The sequence below is a fragment of the Xyrauchen texanus genome, chromosome 32, assembly GCF_025860055.1.
Source record: "Xyrauchen texanus isolate HMW12.3.18 chromosome 32, RBS_HiC_50CHRs, whole genome shotgun sequence".
In the NCBI taxonomy this organism is placed as follows: domain Eukaryota; kingdom Metazoa; phylum Chordata; class Actinopteri; order Cypriniformes; family Catostomidae; genus Xyrauchen; species Xyrauchen texanus.
The window spans coordinates 37,682,346-37,695,459 of record NC_068307.1 but is presented as its reverse complement, the minus strand read 5'-3'; the positions used below and the strand labels follow the sequence as shown (position 1 = coordinate 37,695,459).

Here is a 13,114-nt window from a genome sequence, read left to right as displayed (position 1 = left end):
GATTTTTTTTTGTTTCACTGACTCGATTCTTTTGATTCTGTTCACCAAAAAGATAAGTTCAGATTCCTTCATTGGGCCTCATTCATGAAACACAAAAATAACTAATTTTTGTGTAAATCTTTTGTTAAGCCATTCTGACCTACATTTTTGGATTAATTAAAGTTTTCGTATTTTCAAAAAGTTGGTATGAACAAAATATATATCCGCTCCCGACCATGTCTAAATCACATGTAAGACATCTGAAAATGTTGGGATCTTTGAAGTAAACTGATATGATTACATTTAGCTAGAAGTTAACTTTACTTAATAAGTTAAGAAAAAATTTACAAAAAATTAAATAATTAGCCTTAAAAATAACATAACTTGAACACCATAGCCTATACTTTTGAAACGGGTCTTTGCTGCTTGCATTTATTTCTTCGTTTTAAATATAATTTTAAATCTGCTTTTTGTTTTTCCAGCAGAAGTGGATGACATGGTGTGAAAAGTTCATGGAAAGACGTAGTTTGCACTTGATTTTCTCGAAAAAATGTATGCCACCTAACGAGACTGGTTGGACAGTTTTTTTTTTATTTGATATGAGCAATGTAATATAGGTTTAATAATTTAGCTTAGCCATCGGTAAATCACGTTCAGTTGATAATGTATGGTCAATGTTAATGCTGTTAAACCCATAAATAAAACACATTGTGGCAGGTGCATACACAATACTATGGGGAAAAAATAGAAAAGTTGTATAGCTTGCAAATCTGTAAAATCAAACAACGTTTCAGTCAAAGATCGTCTTCGGGTATTCTATTAATTTCTCTGAGGATTGTTCCAGTTGCGATTATTTCACTGTTATCATCATGATTTACCTGAAAAGTTTCACAAATTGATGTTGGCGATGTGCCGCAAACTGAATTTTTATTGACTTCTTGAACTGTTTGATTCACAAAAGAGCCGATAATGACAGTAAAAACCTGCAATGACAGTAAGTCCTTACTTAATACGCTATTGTGATTGCTTAATACAAATTTTACGATGTGAATGCCCTTGATTCATAAAAATTATTTCATTACTTTTCCACATAGATGTTAACAGAATTTATTAGCAAGTCTAGTCTAGTCCAATCTCACAGAAGAGCTACTGCAGCACAAATTGCTGAAAAACTTAATGCTGGCCATGATAGAAAGGTGTCAGAACCATGGAGTGTATGCCGTTTTCAAGGCAGTGGATTATAATCATTTTGAATGAACTTGCACATGCCCCCTATTTATGAATCTTGGTACTAAAACCACTGTCCACACTCAGTGAAACTCCGTATTTGACATTCAACTCGCCTCAATTTCCAGATGGCCTTCTTTGGCCCATCGGTTATCGGCAGCCCAAAGGCCATTGACCTAGAGTAAGCACCGAGGACGCCCGATGAAGCCTCGGAAATGACAGTGGGAATGCAACTGAACCTGGCACACACTAGCATGCCCTCATTTGGCTCAATAGTGGAAATGCAGCTAATATTTGTACGTGAAGACCAGACGGGTGGAAGAGCGGAGCCACACCACTTCAGGGCTTACATCTGGGACTGGATTCACAAAAATGTTCTTTAGAAAAAATTAAGAAAGTTCTTAGGATAAATTATAAGTAGCTCATAAGAACGTTCCTAAGTGCAATTCTTGAAAAAGTCTTAAGAAGTTCTCAAATATTTCTACTTTGACATGGAGGAAATGAAATGAAACAAAACCTTCAGTAGACAGCTGAGGAAATTACTGCAAGAAAAAAGTTCTCCTTGGGAAGCTTGATAATAATATCACTTCGGAAAGTATGAGGCAGGTTAATGGGAAAGGGTGGCAGAGGCTGCCTCCGCTGTGGCCAACTTCGATAGAGATGTGGATGAGGGGTGAAAAAGAAAGTCACAGCTTTCTAATATTATAATCTGTCACGTTCCTGTGTTGTCTGCCCTATGTTCTCTGTTTCACACATCACGTTTATGTCATGTTTCCGTGTTGTCTGCTCCGTGTTTTCCGTTTCACCCGTCACCGATCCCGTTCCATGTCACGTTTTCCCTGTTGCATTAGATATACCATGGAACACAGTAAAGACATCATCAAGTGGAGAAAATATGGCACAACAGGGAAAACGTGACATGGAACGGGATCGGTGAGGGGTGAAACGGAAAACACGGAGCAAACAACACGGAAACATGACATAAACGTGATGGGTGAAACAGAGAACATAGGGCAGACAACACAGGAACGTGACAATAATCATTGTTTCTAGTAACTCTAAAGATCGCGGAGAGAGAACGCTATATGCAGCACACACATTAGCATGATTGGTCACCACATCAATAGCCTTCAAAACTATATTTATAGTTGTTTGAAACTAGGGATGCACCGAAATTGCGGCTCATATTATATTTTATATTTATATTCATATTATATTTTCGGCTCATATAAAAAAATATGAGCCGAAAATATATACCTCCTCGCCCCGCCCCTCAGTGCTCAGATTTCACTCTGGATCGATCTAGCCCTTATCACGGCGCTACCAAACAAAGGCCGATCATGTCAGCGGTGTGGAAATTCTTCAAAGTTTCTGATAAGGACATCACATTTGCGATCTGCAGTGTTTGTTCAGCAGAACTTTCAAGATATATATACAGAGTACAGCAAGAGATTCTACAGGAAAGCGCCCCGATCCACAGCAGTGCCACAACTAGCGCTGCTACACCACATCTTATAATATAGAGGCCCTCTGCCATTCTGTGTTCTGCCTTTTGTTTCAATTAAAATTACTGTTGCATATTTAAACTTTTTCAAAGATGCTAGCTAAGTTCATTACTTGACTGTTGTTTGTATATTATAGTTTTCTAAAACTTTACATTATTTGGATAATTGTTAATAAAATCTGTAAAATTTGATTTTTACAGAACTGAATGAAGAATAATATTTAATAATGTTTTAATATATTTTTTGTCCATTATTGGTGTGTTACTTTCAATAAAAGTGTGATTTATTTTATTGGTTTGTAGTTTTTCAATTCAGATTCATTAAATTCATGAAATTAATGAAAAAGTATAATATTAATACAATTATACACATAGGTAAAAAAAAAAAAAAAAAGTAAATTTCGGTTTCGATTTTCAGTGCATCCTGGATTTCGGTTTCGGCCCAGAATTTTAATTTCGGTGCATCCCTATTTGAAACATTTACATGGTTTGAAAGCAGAAAATAAAAATATCATTAAACAATCACATAATTGTGACTTCAGACTCAGCATGAAAACCCAGCAAATTAATTAAACATCTTACTTTTTAGAAATTAAGACTGCTGTGAGGTTATTCTAACTTTTTAAGAAAGATTTATCAGAGAATTTGAATGCTTCTTACGTTTTTTTCTTAATACGTTTTTTCGGGAATACAAAATTGTGAAGGTTCCCAGGGAACCATTCAACAGGTTCCTTCAACTCAAGTGAGTACTTTTATTTAGCTTTCACAGGGCGCCACAGCACGCCAGCTTCACCTGGTCTGCTGGCTATGTGACTCTTTTATGCCGCTCTCCCCATGGTCACTGTAATCAGAAACAGGTGTTAGGCATAATTTAGCTCAGGTGCAAGCGCCCTTACCGCTCTCTCTCTCTCTCCGGACGGACACTTCACCACGCCCCGCTGCCACATATCCCCATCGCCTGACTCAGGCCAGGGACACGTCTGGACTGCCTACCATCCGGTTCGGGTTCGGGTTGAACCAAGCGATGGTGGTTTGATTACAACCTGTATCCACCAATGCTTGGTGAGTACCCCCCTTGACACTTACCGCTATCCGGTATGCTCTGGCCCAATCGGGGGCTCTGCACCTCAAACACGCTGGCCCAGACGCTACGCCCGTACTTGCGTTTGCGGGTGCCCCCACCTGAGGGTGAAGGCGGCTGAAGATCGGAGCAGGGGAATGTGTCCCCTCCCATGGCCGGGGAACTAGCCTCGGAAATCCTTCTTGCCTGCATGGGGCATGAACTGGCCCTGGAGAGAGAGTAGAGCGAGAGGGTAGAGAGGAGGGGGAAAACACAGGGGGAGAAGAGAGATTAGGGCTCCTCCACCCTTGGGATCGCGGCCATATGGTCCTCCGCAAGCCAGACGGCTTCCTCCAGCAACGCCGGGCATGGCACTGGACCCACTCCGCTGTTCTTTTTGGCAGACGTTGTATGAACTGTTCCAGTACCACCTGGTTGACCAGTCCCTCGACATTGCGGTTCCCCTCTAGCAGCCATCTCCGGCAGGCGTCTCGGGCAGTCGGATTTCTCCATCTTCAGGCTCCGGAAGAGTTGGCGTTTCCTTCCGGACTCCGGATGGCCTTCTTCAAGTCTGCATAACTCAGGAGGCTCCGGATCACATGCCAGTCCTCTGCTTGAGCCCGTAGGATCTCCAAAAACTGGCGATCTTGGTCTTGCCGGAGCTCAAGCAGGGTCTGATGGTGGTTCTGATGCAAACCAGTGAGGGACTGGTGGACCTCTGCCAATTGGGAGGACTCTACGTGGCGACTTCCTTCCAACACCTTGGATAAGTCTCCCGGGTTTCAGCACCAGTGTGAAGGTTCCCAGGGACAACACCAGTCAACAGGTTCCTTCAACTCAAGTGAGTTCATTTATTTAGCTTTCACAGGGCGCCACAGAATGCCAGCTTCACTCTCTCTCTCTTTCCGGATGGACACTTGACCACGCCCCCACTGCCACAAAAATATTCTTAACTATATTCTGAAGTTAGAAATTAAGAAGAAAATGGTAAGTAAGAAACCAATTCTTCTTCAGAACATTTTGTGAATCCGGTCCCTGGTTAGAAGTGGATCCCTTTGCGCTGGTGTAGAATTGACCCTAGATGTCTGCTGGCGAGCCATAGCATTTGTTTACACATAGAGGTAGGTGTGTATGCGGACAATTAATGGCCCCAGGAAAAGGTTTTGGTGCTGAGGTACGATGGGATCTATCCACTAATACTTGCCTGTCCTAAGCATCAGTGGCAAATGTCTCCAGTAACACCATATTCACAAAGTCTGCTTATCTCGTCTGCTCAGCTGACTCGGGCAAACCCACTATACGAAAGTTTCGTCCTGTGGGTAAAAAAAAGGGAAAGTCAGTAACAGATTGTTACATTCAAAAGAGTAGTGCTGCATTTCTTTTGGTTTTATGCAGAGGCATAAATGTATTATGTAGCTTATGTAGCTTTCTAGTTGATTATGTGGTACCATGATATCTTAAAGAAGCCTAAAGCCTGGTTTGTCCTCTTGTTTTGAATGCCACACTATGGGTCATAAAGGTCCATTGAGTCTGCTTGAGCATTCTGTTGTGTGGGCTTATTCAGATTGCCACTTCTCTGGAGGATGATAAAATGCTAAATGAGGTACACTCATAAACCATAAACCATCTATGGTCTGAATGAAAATACAAAATCCTTTTAAAACCTTTTGTAACCCCTTTTTGAACACCAAGGCTCTCTAAAAGCTCTTGTTCAGAAACTTTTGAACTATGTTATGTCTGCAGCACAAACAAAACACAGACTGTTTAGGGAAAAGCTTTGTCTTTTTTGTATGATCAAAAGCTATTTTGACTTGTGGCACAGAAAAGCAACAATTTGGTCTGTGAACTGCTGATGTTGGGGCATCAATAGTGGAATATTGGAATCCTTTGGGAATAAAATTGTTGGGCCCTTGAAGAAAGTTGTTTAACAATTGAAATATTATAAACTATAAAAAGGCGTTTACCATGTGGTGTTGTGAGTACTTATAAACCTCTCTGTCATGTACATTTAACTCCAACAATAAACATAATGTACAAGTGTGCAGTATGTTCATCAATTAAAAATAATATACTTTAAGGCTGTGACAATAATTCAGGTTTATTGAAAGAAATATGAGTTTGGTGTTGCTACTTTATATAAGTATTTTCTTGCAACTGGCCCATGCCTGACCTGTTGGCATAATAACATTGAAGCCCAGGATTTCCTTTTGGATTTTGTCATATTTTAGCAGTTATGTTGATTATGGTGATCATATTTTCAAAAGAACTGGTTTTGCCATTTTAAATTTAATTGAATCATTAAGTTCAAAACTAAGCACTTTGCTGTAGTTTGTTTCTATTTTCCTCCTATATTTAATCCCTTCCCTTTTAAATGGACCATCTTTACCAACATATAATTCTCATTAGGTTAATGCTGGTTAGTGCTGGTATGGTGCTGGTGGACCAGTATAGCCATGCTTTTCACAAGCAAAACCAAGCTGATGAAGTTGGTTGATACCAGCACACCACCATTCCATGCTGGGCGACCAGCCTACAAAACACAATGTAAGCTTGCAACTAGCAATGGTGGTCTTTTCAGCAGGGTTCTCAGCCCCTCACCTACCCTATGATGCGTAAATGCGTAACTTGTTTTTTTTTGTGAGATCTGGCAACACTCTTAACAGCTTTGATGCATTTGCTGCCCCTCTCTTGGAATAATATATTTGATAGGATCAGTTGTCAGTGCTAACCAGAGTAGACAGGGGTATATCTATCAGTAACAGAGGACCTGCAAGATTGAATATCTTTAGTGCTAAGTGCCTCATAACGATGCAGGGTACTGAGTTCATTGACATGGTAAGTGTTTTAAATCTACCATAAATACTTGAACACCATGAAATCAAAACTGGACATTTGTGACTGTTAGTCCCTGTCTTTTAGCTTTGAGGTCAGTGTAATCAGTTCAATGGAAAGGAGGAGGCGAGAACCGGCTTTTAATGATAAACTTAAACAAAAGACACAAACACACATATGACGGACATGTCCGTAAACGATCTCGCTCTCCCGCACCACCGTCTGCCATCTGCCTTTATCCCTCTCGGAGGCTTAATTAGCCTGATAAGGGACAGGGTGTGTATAATCCCCGGGCAGACCGGAGTCAGATTCACGACCCCCGGCGGTCAGAACGCCCCTCCAGGTTCTCAACGACTCGTGGGGACACTCCTCCGCCCCTGGCAGCGGCCCTACCACTCCAGGCCGTCGGGGAGACACTTCCCTCCTCCCCTCGCAGACGGCGGTCTTCCTTCGAACCCTCCGTGTTTCTGGGGTATGACTGGGCTCTCCTCCGCCCCTGGCAGAGGCTCCATCGCGCCAGGTGGTCAGGGAGTCCAGTCCCCACTCGCCTCGCGGACGGCGGCCATTCACCGCATCCGGGCGGTCGGTCTACTCCCTCCCCTGGATGGATGGCAGTGTCGAGGACTCCGCGACGGGCATCCCTCCTCCTTCTCGGGCTTCGGCACCAGTGTAATCAGTTCAATGGAAAGGAGGAGGCGAGAACCGGCTTGATAATATAAATAATAGTTTAATATAAAACTGAAGTAGAAGACAAAACACACACCGTAAACAATCTCTCTCCCCCGCACCATCCTCCGCAGTCGGCCTTTATCCCTCTCGGAGGCTTAATTAGCCTGATAAGGGACCGGGTGTGTAGAATCACGACCCAGCCCCACCTCCACCCTGCCACAGTCATCTATATGCCATCATATTCCTAAAAGTTAACAAATAATTTTTTAGCAGCAATATAAATTTAAAATGTGAAATACTTTTCAGGGAAAATTGGCCCAAAGCTATTGACTCATTTTGCGCTCATGGGCATATTAAAATTTTTATACCATAAAATGTTGTCTAGAATGAGAATGTCCCTTCCTAATACCTGTTTCACATAAGCAATGTATCACCATAGCAGCATTTTTCCTGCACCATTAAAATGTCACAAACAGAATGGTGCCTCCTCAGTTCAGATGATCCTGTCACAGGCTCAACAATCTTCAAATATTAACATGTGTTTAACCGCAAAATGTTTTATTATACTTAGAAATACATTATTTTACATTATACTATCATATCAATATTTGACATACCCTAATGTAACTAATTCCTAAACCTAACCAATTATCAACAACAATATAAAACATTTAACAGACAGGTAAATTTAGTCGCAACAATGTTAGTAAGATTGCAGAATTATATAGATATTTGAAGGACCTTACCCCACCCCTACACCTAAACCTAACCAGTATTCAATAATATAAAATTAATAATGTAACAAGCAAATAATACATCAAGCAGAAACTAAAGGTTCTACTTGATGAAAAATCTGCCTCTTCGTGAAGACAGTGAAGTTTTGTTTTGAGTGTGTGACACATTATATATATTTACTGTATATATGGACATTCCAAGGCCCCAAAAAGCCACACTTAAACGTATGAATTTCAGTACATATATATAATAATTTCTTTACAAAATGAATCACATAAATCAGGGTAATTCAAACTCCGAGGACCCCTAGGTGTCTGCAAGGAGGTAATAGGGGTCCGTAGAAAATTTCAGACATCAAAAAGTGTAAAAATTGTCAATTAAAAACATTACATAAAAAATAAATAAATACAAATTTTAACCTTTACAGAATTTGACATTTATTACCAATTCATTCTGCTTTACAAAGACTAGTTGGAAATCACAAGAATAAACTTGATTATTTATTCTATTAACAGCCATAGATTTTTAACAGTAAGAAACATTAATAATTCTGAATATAGTTTCATATATTCTGAAATACTAAATTATATAATATATTATGTATTTCTAAGTGTTCGTCTCTCCTTACTTTTTAAACTATCAAACATAGTTTGTGTTTGTGTATCTCTCTAAAGAGTTTCTCCCTGTTTTCCCAATATTCTCTATAAACTTGCTTTGAATTTTTATTAGATATTTTATTATTATTATTTTTTTCAATTCAATTCAAATCAGTTCAATTCATTCATTTTTTATGTATTTATTTTTCTCCCATTTTCTCCCCAATTTGGAATGCCCAATGATTTATGCATCTAACATTACTCTAATAGTGGGTAGAAGAAAAAAAAAACTACTGTAAACTTCAGTAAATATTTCACAGATAATATCTTAATTATTTAGGCTTTAGTACAATGACAATATAATAGGCAATTATGTTTTTGTTTTTTATTTAAAAGTCAGTTCCCCTCAATTTCACACTGGTATCTTATCAGAGTAACTACAGATAGTTTGTCACCTTAACTATGGACATGCTCCGTCCAATGTTGGACATCCAGAATGGGTCCACATATTTTCTATCCTAATTTTGAACATTAGACCTATTTTATTATTTAAAACCTAATAGACTTATTTTGTGAAATGTTTTGCTTGAAGTGTATTTGTGCTGTCTTTCTTTTAAATGGCACATGGTTTAAATATTTTGCTCTATTTTGTTCTTTATCTAATGCAATAAGATTATTTTTTACCTAAAGCTTAAGTGTCCAAATACCTATGTTTAGCAAATATATATATATATATATATATATATATATATATATATATATATATATATAAACTAAAACACCTAATTAAACAAGACATCATACAAATATCATGCATTATCCAAAGGATGTGACTGTGAGTTTGATATAAAACACTGTGTACAGAAAGAGGGGGAGTGTGTGTTCTTCAATGAGTTAATAACAGTGACAGTGTAATTGTAATGTGCCATTCCAAAGAGAAAGACTTATGCACACAACATCATTCAAATTAGATATAGACCTACTTTTTTTCATTTCTTTTTCCAAAACACATGAAATGCATAAAGCATTTTTGAGAACTATGCTGAATTTATTTGTTTTAAAAATATGATAGGCTGGCAAATAGGGAAAATAAAAATCTATTTTCAGGCCAAGTTGTGGCCTGAAACTTTTCATAGCTATATGAAAAGTTCAGAGTACTTTTCTTCACAATGTTCTAGTTAATGGTTAGAGCCATTATTTGGTTGGCCGAGGCTTGTAAGAGTTATTTCTCTAGTTTGGAAGATCAGATTCCCAAACAACTCATGAAATGCATCTTATAGCCACATCTGAGAGCTTGAATCACAGCGGAACACTGCGGTACTGAAGTGCAGAGGCATTTGAGATCCTGTTCTTATGTGTTATGTTTGGAACTTGTTTGAATTTTTGTGGTAAAAATCTAAATTGGCAGCCTTGCTGGAATATCCAAAATGCATTTCTCAAAATAAAATAAAACAGCCTGGTGGCCGAAGCCGGAAGTATTATTGAACATAAGTATTTTTTACCCAGAAACTGGTGCTCATACATGTTTTATTAGATGTACCCCCAAGCCTCAACCCTAAATCTAACTGTCAGTGGAGTATAAAAGTAATCTAAATTGAGCTCATCACTGATTTGCAAACACATTTACTTTCTGGTTTCAATGTGGGACCAGAACCCACCCTAGTGAAAAAATGATATACTTAAGCACACTTTATTCTTGAGTGCTTCAGTATACTAAAGTGTATTGCTGGCAGACTATAAATTGGTATTCTTAAAGTCTACTCATTGGAACAACTCATTTTGTACTTAATACATAAGTTTGCACTTAAGAAAGCAGTGCTGTGGTGCAACTAAGATGTGTTAAGTATACTTGGTTGTGCTAAAATGGAACTGTATCAAATATACTTTTGTACACTTTAAATATCTACCCTTGTATTTAATTTTTGAAATACACAGAATTTAATCAATGTGAACTTATAATGTATTTTGGTGACATTACAATTGCAACTCGATAACATTGTAAGAGTGCTGGACATACATTAATGTTATAGTGATAATATATATTGCCAGCCCACACCACAAATTAATTCCTGCTGGCATTAATATATGAACTTCTGGCATTTGAAATAATAGTACTATAGCATGGGTATTACTGGGAAGAAAGTTGGGGGATCAGTCATTGCAAGGCTTTGATCACTGTCCATTTACAATGTACACTGGATATTTGCACTTAATAATTCACCTATTCATACGGGATCACAGCTGTCTCAAAGCAACACTAATCGCATTCAGGGTAAAAAAATAACCTGTGGCGTAGTGGGCTAAAGCACAGAACTGTTAATCAGAAGGTCACTGGTTCGAGCCACCACCATTGTGTCCTTGAGCAAGGCACTTAACTCCAGGTTGTTCCGGGGGGAATGTCCCTGTAATAAGTGCACTGTAAGTCGCTTTGGATAAAAGCGTCTGCCAAATGCATAAATGTAAATGTAAATGTAACCCCTTTTCATAGAATAAAACAACATTTTGCATATTGCAAAAAATGGAATAATGAACAAATATTGCTTTGCATCCTGTTATTGCGAATGAGGAAATTACTTCAACACTTTCCTCTTCAAGTCACACAATGTCATATACAACATGCTGCATTAAAAAGGTATAAAACACAGGGCATACTGTACTTGTGTAACATTGTTGAATGCAGACACAAACAACAAAAGACTGATTGAGACTGATTTAATAGATACATCAAGAGGAGGAACCCATACGCAAGATCGCACAGTTGAACCAACTCAGTGTTCCAGTAGTATTATCATTATCAATGGCTTAACAGACAGCATTTCATGTTATTGAAAAAAATGTTTGAGCAACAATTTGTGTGACCTGAAAATAATGACAAGCACATAGCCAGTCTCTCTCAGTGGAAGCATATTTAAATATTTTTAGTTTGATTGCGTCAACATTCAAACTGTGTTAGGGGACAGTTTTAGACTAATATTTATTTAGATAAATAACTAATCACTGTGATTTTGACAATCTTGGAATCTGGTCTGGTATTAATTGGGTGTACAACACACTCTGCATACTGCCTACTTTATGTTGTTGTGATGATGTCACAACCAGCCTGTTTGAGGGCCCCCACTTCAAAACGGGTTCTGGCATGGTGACTGCTGCACATGTAAATTTAGCATCACTGTGCAATTAAAAAAGTACTCAAAATAATGTGTTAAATATCATTTTTAAATTAATAAGTTTCTAGCATTAGTAACCTCTTGCTCTAAGACTTCCGAGTTATAAGACAATCAAATAAAGAGTTTGTTCTCTGTGAATATGATAACAGGATGTTGAAATGCAAATGAAAAATGCATTCTTAAAAGTTCTCAGAACAGACATGGCATAATTTTAAATATATAGTATACATACAGTATATACAGTATATTAGGAACATATTTCTAAGTCATATTACTAATTTGTTTGTGCTTGAAGAAAATTGTTGACAATCGCGTTTAACACTGTTCAAACAAGTTGTAGAATCATAAAACTTGTTGTAGATGGAAACAAGCACCTAACCAAGGCACTTTCTTAAAGCACAATATATTTGAACTTTATACTTCTAATTGCATTTGTAAAAGCTATACTACTTTACCACTTAATTTGTAATGATCATAGTTTCTCTGTATGCAATTGAAGAAAGCAATTACATGGTACTTTCAATTAGTACCTAGATATGTTAATGTAATTGTAGCATACGTATCATTAAATCATTGTATTTTAAATACAATTTGGTGTATTACTTTTTCACTAGGGCAGGTCTCCCATACTTCTGACGCTACATTCGTGCAACAGGTGAAGGTAACTGATGCAAAAATGTCTGATTAGAGATGGCTCCGTTTTCAGGGTACTGGAACATTTGGGAAGCACATGCCAAATTCCTGTGTATTCATGTAAAAAAAAAACATGCTGGACCTAGTGTCCTGTTCCCTGTCAAAAAGCTACACTTTGATGCTGCGCTGACTTAGCGCTTTGGGATCTTTTGTTCCTAAAGCGCTAAGTAGCGCAGCATCTCGTTCCGCTTTTATCAGGGAACAGGGGTTACAGTTAAGTAACCCAAGACGTTATCTTATAACTTGTTATTTGTGTTATTGTTTTTTTTACTTTTTTTTTAAAGACATGAACATTTAATCTTATTAAAATTACTTTCAAAAACAAGATTAAATTGTGTCTGGGTAAATTGCACCCAGTGGACCCATTTCAAAGACTGTGATGGAGTTCTGCCTTAATATAAGAAGTGTACATAAATCTAGCTAACTTTTTCATATCTAATCTTTTTTATTTATTTAATGTAAATGTATATTTATATTCTTTGTTATATTACCCTTGCATTCATTAAAAAAAACAGTAAATACAGCTGCAATAGGGCTTTATATACAGCTACTGAGAGAGTGACAGTAAATTTTCCATATTTCTCTTTTCTTACTGCCGTATTCCTTTCTCTATTTTTGTCCTCTTTTGAAAGTTGTGGATTTATAATAGTTG

At 37.9% G+C, this 13,114-nt stretch overlaps 1 protein-coding gene across 1 annotated transcript in view; it reads left to right on the top strand.

Moving 5' to 3' along the window:
• Positions 1-13,114, top strand: part of mst1rb (macrophage stimulating 1 receptor b) — a 51,771-nt gene that overhangs the window by 11,332 nt on the left and 27,325 nt on the right. The gene's annotated exons all lie outside the window — the stretch shown is intronic.